The sequence below is a fragment of the Oreochromis aureus genome, linkage group 3 (genome assembly GCF_013358895.1).
Source record: "Oreochromis aureus strain Israel breed Guangdong linkage group 3, ZZ_aureus, whole genome shotgun sequence".
Taxonomy (NCBI): domain Eukaryota; kingdom Metazoa; phylum Chordata; class Actinopteri; order Cichliformes; family Cichlidae; genus Oreochromis; species Oreochromis aureus.
This window is the reverse complement of record NC_052944.1, coordinates 85,775,450-85,788,825: the sequence shown is the minus strand read 5'-3', so window position 1 is coordinate 85,788,825 and position 13,376 is coordinate 85,775,450. Positions and strand designations below refer to the sequence as shown.

The window sequence follows — 13,376 nt, the reverse complement described above, 5'->3', positions numbered from 1 at the left end:
TGTGGAAAAGGCCTGCTGTGTAGTGATGGGCAGATGAAGCTTCATGAAGCACTGAAGCTTTTCATCCAATTGGTTCACCCCAACGCAAAGCTTCTTGAAGCTTCATTTGCCCTAGTAGGACATCTACTGGACGTAAAAATATTAGTTGGCATTAATTTGAAGAGTGTGGCATTTTGCACACAGCCTGTAAATGTCAGCAACAAAAGGAGTGTGTAAAAAATGTATATTGTAGTTATGACAGTATACTGTGTATATTTATACTGGCAGTATGGAATATGATTATTTGGAAATGCTTAAAATGGAAATGATCATTTACTGTGAGGTGAGGTGTGGTTGGGGTATGGACAGTGGTTGTGCTTTATTAACGTTGAGGTATGGACAGCTACACACTGAGGATTTGAGCCCCAGTCCTGCCTGTTCACATTTTATTCTGTAAAAACTAAATTTTCACTGCTTTTATGACCTTTTTAGTGCTAGGATTTACTGATTTAACAGATCTTTTAAATCCTTTGTCCTCCACAATGCTAAATGGCTGGGAGTCCTCAATCACCATGCTAACCAGGTCTTCATCTATTTGAGATTGTTCTCCTGAGGAAAGACAATAAAAAAACAAAGCACAAATATAAATATCACACACATAACTTACGTAATTTATTACACTTGTATAATATTGTTATATCATTTACTAACATGACTGCATGCTATATTATCATGGCATTTGATGGCTCACCTGGTCTTGCTCCACAGTCGGTGTTCCCCTTATTCTCATGCAAAGCTCTGTAGTGCCTAAGCATGGATGAGGTGTTGTTGTTATATCCCAGCTCCCTGGCACATAGCAAACACTTCACCTTGTACAAAGGTAAAGACAGCTTAACATAAATTGTATTGCACCATCAGTATTATGAAATTTACAGAAATTTACATACCTTGTTGGGAGGAATAAGATCAAAATGTTCCCACACAGGGGAGGACATCCTCCTCTTCTTAGCTGGCTCCATTCTCTCCTGACTTTCTCTCCTCACTCTCCTAAACCTCCAAACTCTCACTAACCGCAACTCTCCATCAAACACCCACATTTTGAATGAAGTCTGAGGGGTTTATATCGCTGTCATAGCACGCGGCAAAGTTCGAACCACTTCCTGAACCAGTCACGTGGTATAGCGGGCAGCGAGGCTTCGGACGTCATCATTTTCAGCTCCTCTCATAAACGAAGCAAGCCTCGATACGCGCATCGCGGAAACGCCCCCTCCATTACTCGACACAAGCTTCGAAGCCTCGATACAGAACGTCCCATCACTACTGCTGTGTGTGTGTGACCAGCCCCACCGTGCGTGGCTCTTTGTGAGTAGCTCTTAACCGAGTAGTGGTTTTGCTTAGGTGACGGCGGCCTCCATTACTTTGTTTGGCCTGCCTAGTTATCGTTAATAGCAGCGTTGCTGTCTTTTTCTGTTGAAGCCTTATAGTTGTTTTCTTTGTTGAAGTGGTCACCATTCTCTTTGTGTTGATCTGTTTGAGTTATCATTAAAGCAGCGGTGCTGTCTCTTTTTGTTGTTACTATTTATATGATTATTGAGTTAATTGATTATAATAAAGATTTATTTTGTGTTGAATACCTCTGCCTGGCGTTCTTTTCATTTCAACCCGGATCCAACTGTTACTGTCCCCCCCACCCTCTTCGCCTAGCTTTCATGTGGGAACGTAACAAAGTGGGGGCTCGTCCGGGATTGGAATGAAAGGAGTTGAGCTAATTACGATTGTGAACAGGTGTTTGTGTGTTGTGTGAGGGTCATTTGACTAGCTGCTGCTCTCCTGGCTAGAACAGGGAGTGTCTAGCTGAGCGTTTGCTCTTCCTTCGGACACTCGTTTTTTTTTGTTTTGCCTTTTTATTTTCGGAGCAAACCCGGGTGGGGATTGATTCTCTGTTGGGAGTAGGCTTTTCGGTGCCTTCGGCACTTGATGATTTGCCTTTAAAGTGGCCTCGAGCCTGGTACGCTTCAGAAGCTAGGTGAGGCTAGATTCTGAGTAGGCAGGACTGGGGAGAGGGTTGGTACTATTTTAGTTAATGGTTGACTTGACACAACACGTTTTGTTTGCCTGTTTTTTTTTTGTTTTTTTTTTTGGTTGTGTAGTGAAGGTGTTGTTTGGCCCTTGGGTGGTTAATTTATGTGTTTCGGGCCGATTTGAGTTTTCATGGCCACTTTTGATATTTCTGGGTTTACGGCAAAGCCGTCGCTTGCCGTGCTGGATGTTTGTAGGAAGAGGGATCTGCAGGAGGTGGCAACATATTACGGGATCAGTGTCTCCACTGGTCTACGCAAAACAGAGCTGAAGGCTGCTCTGGTGTCCGGGTTGTTGGAGAAGGGGGTGGTTGTAATGCAAGAACCCCCGAGCACACCCGGTCCGGCTGGACCAAGTGCAGCGCCTCATGTTCCAAGCCAGGTCGTAGAACCGTCATTGTCTACACCCGTGGGCCAGGGGCTGCCCGAGGCGGGCCAATGACGCTGCCCGTTTTGATCCGCTCTCCACCCAGTCATCAGAGGGTTCTAAGCAGGATGCTAGGCTCAAAGTCCGTCTGGCTCGTCTCCAGCTGGAAAAGGAGGAGCGTGAGAGAGTTCCAGCTGAAAGGGAAATAGAGCTTAGGCGTTTGGACCAGGAACTGTCCTTCTGACAACTGTTACTGTCCCCCACCCTCTTCGCCTAGCTTTCATGTGGGGACGTAACAGTTGTCAGAAGGACAGTTCCTGGTCCTCTGTCACTGCTCCAAATTGACACCAACCATAAGTTAATTAGGTAACTTAAACATAACTCAAAAGTCATAGGGCACATTTGGGTCCATTACTATTTAACTCATTCGTGCATATACAAACACTGTGTTACGACCCGGCTCAAGGCCACAACATAAAAGAAGATGAATACCAGATTGTGTGATGAGAAGAGGCTTTATCTTAAAATGGACAACCAGGTTGGCTAAAAATGGCTGGTGCCACTAAGGCAAACACAACAAAAGAGATGGACAAAATGGTGAACGGAGAACTAAACTATACTGGGAAAAACTAAACTACTGACCCTGAACAGAAACAAACCTGAACACGAATAACAGCCAGCAGAAACCAGATGACGGTTGGCAGCAGGGAAACACATAGTGATGTGACGCTCTGTATCGAGGCTTCGAAGCGTGTGTCGAGTAATGGAGGGGGCGTTTCCGCGAAGCGCGTATCGAGGCTTGCTTCGTTTATGGGAGGAGTTGAAAATGATGACGTCTGAAGCCTCGCTGCCCAGCTAAACCACGTGACTGGTTCATGAAGCGGTTCGAAGTTTGCCGCGAGCTATGACAGCGATATAAACCCCTCAGACTTCATTCAAAATGTGGGTGTTTGATGGAGAGTTGCGGTTAGTGAGAGTTTGGAGACAGTTTGGAGAGAGTTTGGAGGTTTAGCAGAGTGAGGAGAGAAAGTCAGGAGAGGATGGAGCCAGCTAAGAAGAGGAGGATGTCCTCCCCTGTGTGGGAACATTTTGTTTTTATTCCTCCCAACAAGGTATGTACATTTCTACAGATGATGTATTTTCATAATACTGATGGTGCAATACAATTTATGTTAAGCTGTCTTTACTTTTGTACGAGGTGAAGTGTTTGCTATGTGCCAGGGAGCTGGGATATAACAACAACACCTCAGATGCTTAGGCACTACAGAGCTTTGCATGAGAATAAGGGGAACACCGATTGTGGAGCAAGACCAGGTGAGCCATCAAATGCCATGATAATATAGCATGCAGTAATGTTACTAAATGATAGAACAATATTATACAACTGTAATAAGTTACGTGTGTGATATTTATATTTGTGCTTTGTTTTTATTGTCTTTCCTCAGGAGAACAATCTCAAATAGATGGAGACCTGGTTAGCATGGTGATTGAGGACTCCCAGCCATTTACCACTGTGGAGGACAAAAGATTTAAAAGATATGTTAAATCATTAAATCCTAGCTATGTTCTCCCCACTAAAAAGGTCATAAAAGCAGTGAAACTTTAGTTTTTACCGAATAAAATGTGAAGAGGCAGGACTGAGGCTCAAAGCCTCAGTGTGTAGCTGTCCATACCTCAACGTTACAAAAGCACAACCACTTTCCACACCCCAACCACACCTCACCTCACAGCAAATGATCATTTCTATTTTAGGCATTTCCAAATGATCATTTTCCATACTGCCAGTATAAATATACACAGTATACTGCCATCACTACAATATACATGTTTTACACACTCCTTTTGTTGTTGACATTTACAGGCTGTGTGCAAAATGCCACACTCTTCAAATTCATGGCAACTAATATTTTCACGTCCACTAGATGTCCTACTAGAGCAAATGAAGCTTCACGAAGCTTTGCGCTGGGGTGAACCAATTGGATGAAAAGCTTCAGTGCTTCATGAAGCTTCATCTGCCCATCACTAGAAACACACGGATGAGACATGGTGGATACACAGACGGACCAGCCAACCTACAAAGACAGAGGACGCGACTTAAATACACACAGGGAAACACAGGGAGATTACACACAGGTGGGGAACACAGCTGGGAACAATCAACAAGACGAGACAGAGGTAAGACTGAACACACTCACATGAGACGCAGACCTTCACAATAAAACAGGAAACGAGAACAAATCCTTAAACATAACATAAAACAAAACACTGACAACATTAAATTGTAACAACTGTATTTTACATTATGCCATTACTTTACCGCCAAGTTAGCAGAGATAGAGAGAGAGAGAGAGAGAGAGAGAGATATGTGTATGTGTATGTGTATATATACACATGTATATATGTGTGTATGAATATGACAGAGAGAGAGATCTCTAAATTCTAACAGATTAAGAGAAGTTCACCAGCCTTTGCATGCTTTTAGAAATGTGTGATCCACTTTCAAATTTGACAAGTCCTAACTTGTAATGTTTCATATTTGATTATTGGTGAAAAATGCAATTAATTAATTATACTCAGTGGCTGAAGTCTTAGGGGTTGTGTCTTTGTCTCTTTACAGATATGGACTTGTGATGTTTGGTGGTGTTGATGGCTTCTCAAGGAAGGTTTGCATTCTTCACTAAAATAGCAGAAAATGTGATGCTAGTGTTGCCCCCCTGGTGTGACAGGTGCCTGGGAGGGGTGCAATCCTAGATCCCGCAGCTGTATATTGAAATAAAGAGGCACAGATCATTAACTTGTTTACAATTCAACTGCAGGATTTATTCTGCACATCAACAGGGGAACAAGTCATTAATCGCCTCTGATAAGAACCAGCAATTCTTTGTAACGTGTGGCATAACAGCTGTCAGCGCATTGTCAAAAGTACAGGAATAACCTTGGCGAATATACATTAACCATCATACATATAGATAACATTGGCTCGCAGTGACCAGGTTGCCTCAGCCTTTGTTCCGGTTACACATACATATCACTTGCATCAAGAAATACAATGTACTGTAACTCACAGCCCATGAATAGCAAATAACTATTCATATACAGCACATGAGTGGCTATGCAAGGATCAATTACAGCCTTTGCATCCTGTCTTACTTCAACAAGACATATAGAGAACACACAACTGAGAACGTGCATTAGCATCGCTACGGTACTTGAAACTCACATTCCCCGCTAGTTAGTCCCTTAGCCTAGCATGATCACGTTCACATCACGATCTCATTCAAAACACAACAGTACTTAGCTTATAACGGTATACTTTCATTCACGAGTTCACAACAGTCTTATTGCTTCTACTGTGTTACCTATTAGTCATTTTGAGGACTAGTAACCCACCTGTATATTGAAATAAAGAGGCACAGATCATTAACTTGTTTACAATTCAACTGCAGGATTTATTCTGCAGATTTGCCTCCCAGGGGGGTTTACGCTTCTCCTGGCCGCTATGCGCCACCTAGTGGTATTTTTAAGTAATGCCATGGAAGATGTAAAGTATAATTAGAAAATACTGAATCAACACTGAAAGATATAACAAAGACCAAAATATAACTGGGGTGTTCCGTTTTTTTCTTTGTTTGAAGACATAAACTGAACTAACATCCCCATAAGTCTTTTTACCTCTTAACTTTTTAACTATTGGTGTAATCCAGATTTACCAGCCACACATTTCAACTTAAACACATATGTTAACCTATTACACTAGTACTAGTACTTCCATAATGTCTCTTTATTTTCAGATCTTGTACTTGAAAGCAGCTAACAACAACAAGGCTTCTACAGCACTGACGTTCTTCCTTGAGGCTGTACAGAAGCATGGATTTCCATCGAGGTATAATGCAAAGATTTGCTGTTCACATTAGAGCATAGAGGCTTAAATCAGTCTCACTTCAATTTTGAATACACATTCGTGCCTTACACACATGCTTGCTGTCTGGAAATGATTGAATTTTCCTATCATTTGTATTCTATTTGCAGAGAAATACTACAACAATGATAATAATAATAATAATAATAATAATAATAATAATACTAATAATACGTTTTATAACACCTTAAGGTTACCTTACAATAGCAACAACACAATATATTGAAACATTGCAAATAAAATTTAGACATAAGTTAAAGAAGAAAAAAGCAAGCATGACAGTATAAAAGCTGAGCAAGTTAAAATGGACTAGCACAGAATCAGGTGTATGCAATTTTGAATAGATGGGTTTTGAGACGTGACTTAAAAGTGGTGAAAAAGTTTGTGGTCCGGAGATCTGGCTGAGGTACATCCAAAGTCTTGGAGCAGAACAACTAACGGCTCTGAGTCCCGTTGTAGTTAGACAAGCATGTGGAACAGACAGAAGGGAAGCTGATGAAGAGTGAAGTGTATGAGGGGGCGAGTTACAAATGTAGAAGATCAGATGAATATGAACGAATATGTCAAATCAGCGTCAGCTGTTTCCCATGTGTTTTCATTTCCTCTAATCACACTTGTGTGTATTTAGTCTGTGTGTTTCTGTTCATTCTTTGTCATGTTGTATGTTGTCGTTTGTGCCATGTTTCCATGCGTCTCTGCTTCTACGCTCCAGGTTTTAGGTATCTTTGTATCCACGGCGAGTTTCATGTTTTGATTTTTATGTTTATCTTTAGTCTGCCCAGTTTAGCTTCATCTCTGCCTTTTGTTTTGTATAGTTTTTACCAGCCTTAAGGAACGGCTTGCTTTCTGTTAACATTCAAGTTTTGTTCCACATTCCATTTTTGTCTGCACTTGGGTCGACTATTCATACTTCACACAGTCAGCTGCTCAGCCAGACTGTGACAGAACACTTTGCAAGTTAACATTACTAGTTGTGCATTGTACTTTTCGGGAAAATATTTACAAATATAGCTCTGCATAAGAGCTCAAAGAGCCCTAAAAATATTATACAGTTGAATGTAAAACATTGCTAAAATGTGATACTCTGTTATTTCTGTGTCCTTTGTTTTTCATATTTTTAGAGTGAGGGGAGACCAAAGAGTTGAGAATGTTGACATTGCTCGATACGTGTTTGAAGTTCGGGGCTGTGGTAGAGGAAGCTTTATGTCTGGCAAAAGCGTGCATAACCAAAGGTATTCCTAATTTATAACAAAAACATATTTTTGATTGCCAGGTGTAGTATTCTGGTGTTAATTATTGAATGTCACTGTATAGTGATTTTTTTTTTTTTAAATGTTTGTTTGTCTGTTTTTTTGTTTTAAAGGATAGAGCGCCTGTGGCGCGACGTTTGGAATGTTGTCACCAACATCTACCACGATCTTCTTCACAGACTTGAGGAAGACAAAGTCTTGGATCCAACAAACTGTACTGACCTTTTTTGTGCACAGTATGTGTTTTTGCCATGAATCCAAGCAGATTTGGAGACGTTTATTGAAGGCTGGAACAATCACACTCTTAGGACAGAGCGGAACTACACTCCAAACCAACTATGGGAGATTGGAAAGACTCAGAATCCAATCGATCCTCCTGAAAGTATTGTTGTATGATTACACATCTCTAAATTATTCACATCGCTTTTTTGAAGACAAAAATATATGTATATCATTGACAAAATTAATAAAGCATGTATTTTAAAGACTTCCTGAATTGATGGCGTCTAATTTCAGGCAGAGTATCCAGATGTGGACATTGCAGACTTGGACCAAACTGGTATTTACCTTCCAGAACTTGTGTCTCCACTTGACAATGAGGATTTGGAAAGAGTGAGACACCTTTTCAATACCATGAACCCTCTATGTCCTATGGGGCTGACATTTACAGTTCCCTTGTCCAGTATGTGGAAGGCGTTCTTGAGAACAGGCAGGATTTATAGCTTTATCTAGAATGATGGTTGAAAATAAGCTGCCCTAACAGATGTTTACATTATGCTGAATTATCAGTTTTTTTTATCCAAGGACAGTTGGTAAAAGTCTGCATCAATATTTATTTTCAGTTTTTAATGTTATTGCATTTTGTGTTTGATGAGTTTACAGTTATATTTTCCTGATAACCCGTCAGTTAATGCAAAGGTAACATGATAAATGCTTTCTGTTCTCATGTAAATCCTTTGTTTAATAATAGCTTCAATAAAATTTTGTTTTGGTGCCATCATGCCTATTCTTGCTGATTTCTATTTTTATTTAATTGTAAAGGCAATATTCAATTGATCTACTGTATTTACAGTCTGACGAGAATTCTTTTTCTTAACTTTGATGGAGTGGCGACCAGTCTAGAATGTAACTTGTATTTAAGTCCAATAACTGCTGCTTCAAATCCATGTCCTTGACAACTTCTGGATTTTAATTTGGGGTGTTCAAGCATATTTCCTTTGATTTACAAAATGATTTCAAACAACCTCAAAAATAATCAGGAAAATTATCATCCAATTTTCACAGCTCAAAACTTGACTTTATTGAAAAAAGCTTGAAAGTGACAAAAACTCTCATGACTGTAGAACTGTAATGTTTTGATGTATGTTAGCTGTCCTGCATGCGGTAATTAAATAGCTTGACCACAGCTGACAGTGTGGCAGATTTTTATTAACATTATATTCAACAGCAGGACTGTGTGTAACATTTAATGCAGCTTTAGTATTAATCTACTTTTTTACACCTCTTGTAATCCATGAAACTGCTTCAAACAAAGAGATGATGTGAATCGGATGCATGACAATGACTTTAAGTTAACAAAACAACCCTAAATAACACAATCATTAATTCCTTAACTTCAAATATAAATGTTAATGGTGGGAACTGTAACTTTAATTTTCATATTTAAACTCGCATAACAATATTCCCAAAAAATCAATAAGCCTACGTAAACAGTGAAACTTTTGGCTATGTAAAACATTTTTCAAGCATGGTAAAGTTTATTCGACATCCAGTGTCTACAAATTGCTTTTAAATAAGGCCGAAACCTGTGGCACAAGTTGCAATGCAATCATCAACATGTTTGGAAAAGACATTGTACTCGTGGAAGTGCCCAGGGACACGCAACATTCCAAAACATGTACAGGATATGAGGTAGTCTGCTTTGACCACTTCAACCTTCATGGTACCAGTCGGAATTTCCCACCCGACCCAAAACCTCATCAGCTGGCTGAGCTGGAATGGAGTGGCTGTAAAAATAATCAATGCATTAGAAATCAAATTAGATTCAAATTTTGAATCGCAATGCAATTACAGTTGCCTGTTTCAATGTAGGTCTTCAGAAATCCCACTGTTTGCATTTGGATGCTTAGTGGGTAAGGTGGATCATCATCGTCTTCATCATCGCCTCATCTCCTGGCCAAACAATGTGGCTAAGAACAGCCTAAAATGAGATTTCAGAGACACACTTGAGAATGCAACTGCCTTAAAAACTGTGTTTTACATATTAAATTTGTGAAGGGACTTTTTTCCGACACTTGGCATTTATATATGGTGTATTCTATGGGGTGCTCATGATGGCACTGGATTATCTGGCAGCCTTTAAAAGAATTTCCTTCAGGATGAATAAAGTATTATCAATCAATCATTTTGTCTCACCTAAAGTATAATGGTAGAAGGACTGATTCTTACTTTTCTACTCCCCAGACCCTTCAGTTTTTCTACAACAATTATCATTCTCACAATCACATTCTTATTTTCAGTACTTCCTACCAAAAATTCATACAGAGCGGGAGCCAGGGATCTTAACAAACTGCTGATCAGTATATGACCTACTCTACCTCCTGAGCTACAGCCTCCCCTAAAAGCAGCATTAACTGTCATGCCATCTCGCCTTGTCACTGTAGTCGGCATCTTATAAATGCATTGAAATACCTGTGCAGTAAGAATGCTGTCTTCATGCTGGGGAAAGACCACTGAGGCTGTGTCAGGTCTTTGTTGAAGCATAGTCAACAATCCGGTGTCCTTCAGACCTTTTCTGATGTGTTTTGTCTGCCTTTTAGTTCAGCCTATCACCTAAAACAATAATTAAAAATAACCACATGACATTTGCTTAGGTGATGACAATCTAAAAACAATTTTTAAAGGGCAATCTTACTGCATGATGGAGAAGGTGTTGGAACAGCCATCTGCAGTTTTCTGCACTGACGGGTGGCAAGTCCCAGGAAATGGCCAAATTGTTAATGTCATCCTTCTGCTGCTCAGTAAGGTGTTTGTTACCGTCAAGCTTATAGAGGAGAAAAATTCAAATTTTAGTATGTTGCAAATGTATTGCCTAAAAAATCTGCATTTTCTTGCAGATATAAAAATGAGTTAATTTAAATTATGATTTCACTAATGCTAGGCTTACACTGTGTGATTTTTGGCCCATTTTGAGCTGATTTTTGAGTCGTGCGACTGATTTGTTGATCGGCCCGATTTTGGCCTTCATCGTGCGTCGTGCATCGTGTAGTGTACGTGGGATAACGAGAAGCGATTAGCACCTCACAACCAGCTCCCGATCATTAATCGCTTGGTCGTGAGGATTTCAAACATGTTTGAGGGTGTCACCGCAGCTTCTCACACTGCGCACGCGAAAACACAAATCTCAGCGAAAAAGACGGAGCAGCACAGTGCAGCGTGTGATCTGGACACAAGCGACGGAGGCACAACTTGTAGAACTTTGGAAAGCTCATCCGAGTCTTTTCGATGTGGACTCACAAAATTATCACGACCACAACAACCGTGAAAATAGTTGGATCTACACTGCTGCTCAATCACAGCTGCCTGATCAATGTTTTCATTAGTAATTTAGCAAAGTTGATGGTGGTGGTGTGTGTGTCTGTGTGAGTGAAATACAGAGAGGGAGAAGCGGCGACAGGATTTCTGTTATAACCTTCATTTTATGGACGCACAGTGTGAGCACTCAGGTCGCATCAGAGCATCGGGCCGTATAGTGTGAGACCCTGCATCGTGACCTATGAACTTCTAACCCCTGCGAGTCAATCGTGCAATTTGAGCAGGAGCTGAATCGCGCGACTGAAAAAAATCGCACAGTGTCTGCCCAGCATTAGGCTTGAAGTAAATTAGTATTCACCATGTAAATTGTAGAACGAATATCTAGATCTGGCACATCATCAAGCTGGACAGTGACAGTGTCTCTATCAGCATGGACCAACATATGAATAATAGCCTTGCTGAGGCCATGCAATCGTGGCCCATCGTTCAAAAATGAATGCCCAATCATTCTGCCTGCTACCACAAAGTCACTGTCTGCCAAAATCTGAGAAGTAGAAGGCACTAGATGGTTCTGTTGTCCCTCAAAGAGAAGGGTCATGTTGGCTGCACCTGGAGAAGAACAGTACAAGGAAAATAAACAAGCTATAGCTTTATCTATTGACATAAGTAGTTGATTAACGAAGTTGTCAAACATGATGCAAATACTTCAATGGTATCTTTTTTTTTTTTTTTAATTTCTGGAGTAAATTTTTCGATGGATTATTTTAAAACTCATCTCACATTAATTAAGAAAAGGATATAGAAGCATACCGCTATGGGTGTTAAAGCCATGTTGCAACTTTAGCATTGCCATGCAGAAAAAATGTCTCTGGACCCCAGTGCCGACAGCTGTGTCACCTATTTTAAAATTGGGAAAAAGAAAAAACAACAACAACACAAGTAAAGTTACAAACTGCTTTACAGCACCCTTTAATGGAAAATTCTCATTTACCAAGTTGGAATGTTAAACAGCCTTTAAAGAAACTAACTGAATCTATGCATCAACATAAGCATTACCTTGTAAAGAACAATGAAAAGGTCCTGCCCAATCAATCTGTGGTCTTTTGTAGAAAGCAATGATCTCTCGGCTCTGGGATGTTTGATCTTGTCGAATCCCAATGATAGCTGTGATTATGGAGTTCTCCTCCTTTTCCTTTAAGAGATGCCTTTCAAACAAAACTGCAGCATCTTGCGGATCACTAACCTTTTCCCACTGTTCTTTATCTATAAAAGTACTTTATCTTATGTACAATGTACTTTATCTATAAAAGATAAAGTACATTGTATGCAAAAATAACTCTGACATTTGGTATGAAAAGTACCTTCCTTATTGTTGGCTGGGATGTCAGTGTTCATCTCAGCAGCAAAATTGGGAAGTGTGTCTCTGACTTCATGTGCTGTGTGATGCAGGTCATCCACTTCACTTTACCCAAAGTGGTGCAAAAGAAAAAAAAAAGATCAGTGTTTAAACATATATAGACTGATCTATCTATCTAGATAGATAGCCAAACCCATCTGTTCTCTGATTGGATTGTTTAATTTGTGATTGACATGACATTGACCAATCAGCTAAAAGGAAGAAAAATAGGGTCAAAATCCGTACTTGTAACTTGCATGGGTTTTTTTGGCTAAGTCCACACACAAATCTTTTTTACGCACGCACAAATCTTTTGTACACATACAAATCTTTTTTACACACACACAAATCTTTTGTACACATACAAATCTTTTTTACACACACACAAATCTTTTTTACACATACAAATCTTTTTTACAAGTACAAAATATTTATGACCACATTTTGAGCCCATACATATTCAGTAACATTAGCAAGTGGTGGAGACCAGCAGATGCAACACGCTGGCAGATGGATGACGGAAAGGCAGGAGGAGCAGAGACCCGAGGTGGTGAACTGAACTTCAGGTAAGAAGTTATGACCTGCAGTCTATCTGGGTCAGATATAAACCAAGTTGAGGTGGAGTTTATTTTCGTTATGCTGACTTTTTACAGTCAGTTACAATAACTCGTACTGCGTACTAGCTAGCATGACGGAGTTTATATACTGCTGGGCGGGTGCTATGATGTTATTGATGCTGAACTTGTTTTATCTTATTTTATTTATAAGGTTAGTTATTGCCAACCGTCCCGTAAAAAATTTAATCGTCTTGTATTCAGAGAAAATATTACGTGTCTGGTATTGAGGTGAAAAG

At 40.0% G+C, this 13,376-nt stretch overlaps 1 long non-coding RNA gene across 1 annotated transcript; it reads right to left on the bottom strand.

The window, feature by feature from the left end:
- Window positions 1-9,756: 9,756 nt before the first annotated feature.
- On the bottom strand, window positions 9,757-10,539 carry LOC120437751. The gene is made up of 3 exons (XR_005611387.1): window positions 10,508-10,539; window positions 10,285-10,425; window positions 9,757-9,793 (listed from the first exon to the last, which is right to left on the bottom strand). It is a non-coding gene; the product is annotated as an uncharacterized LOC120437751 (long non-coding RNA).
- Between the last annotated feature and the right edge of the window lie 2,837 nt (window positions 10,540-13,376).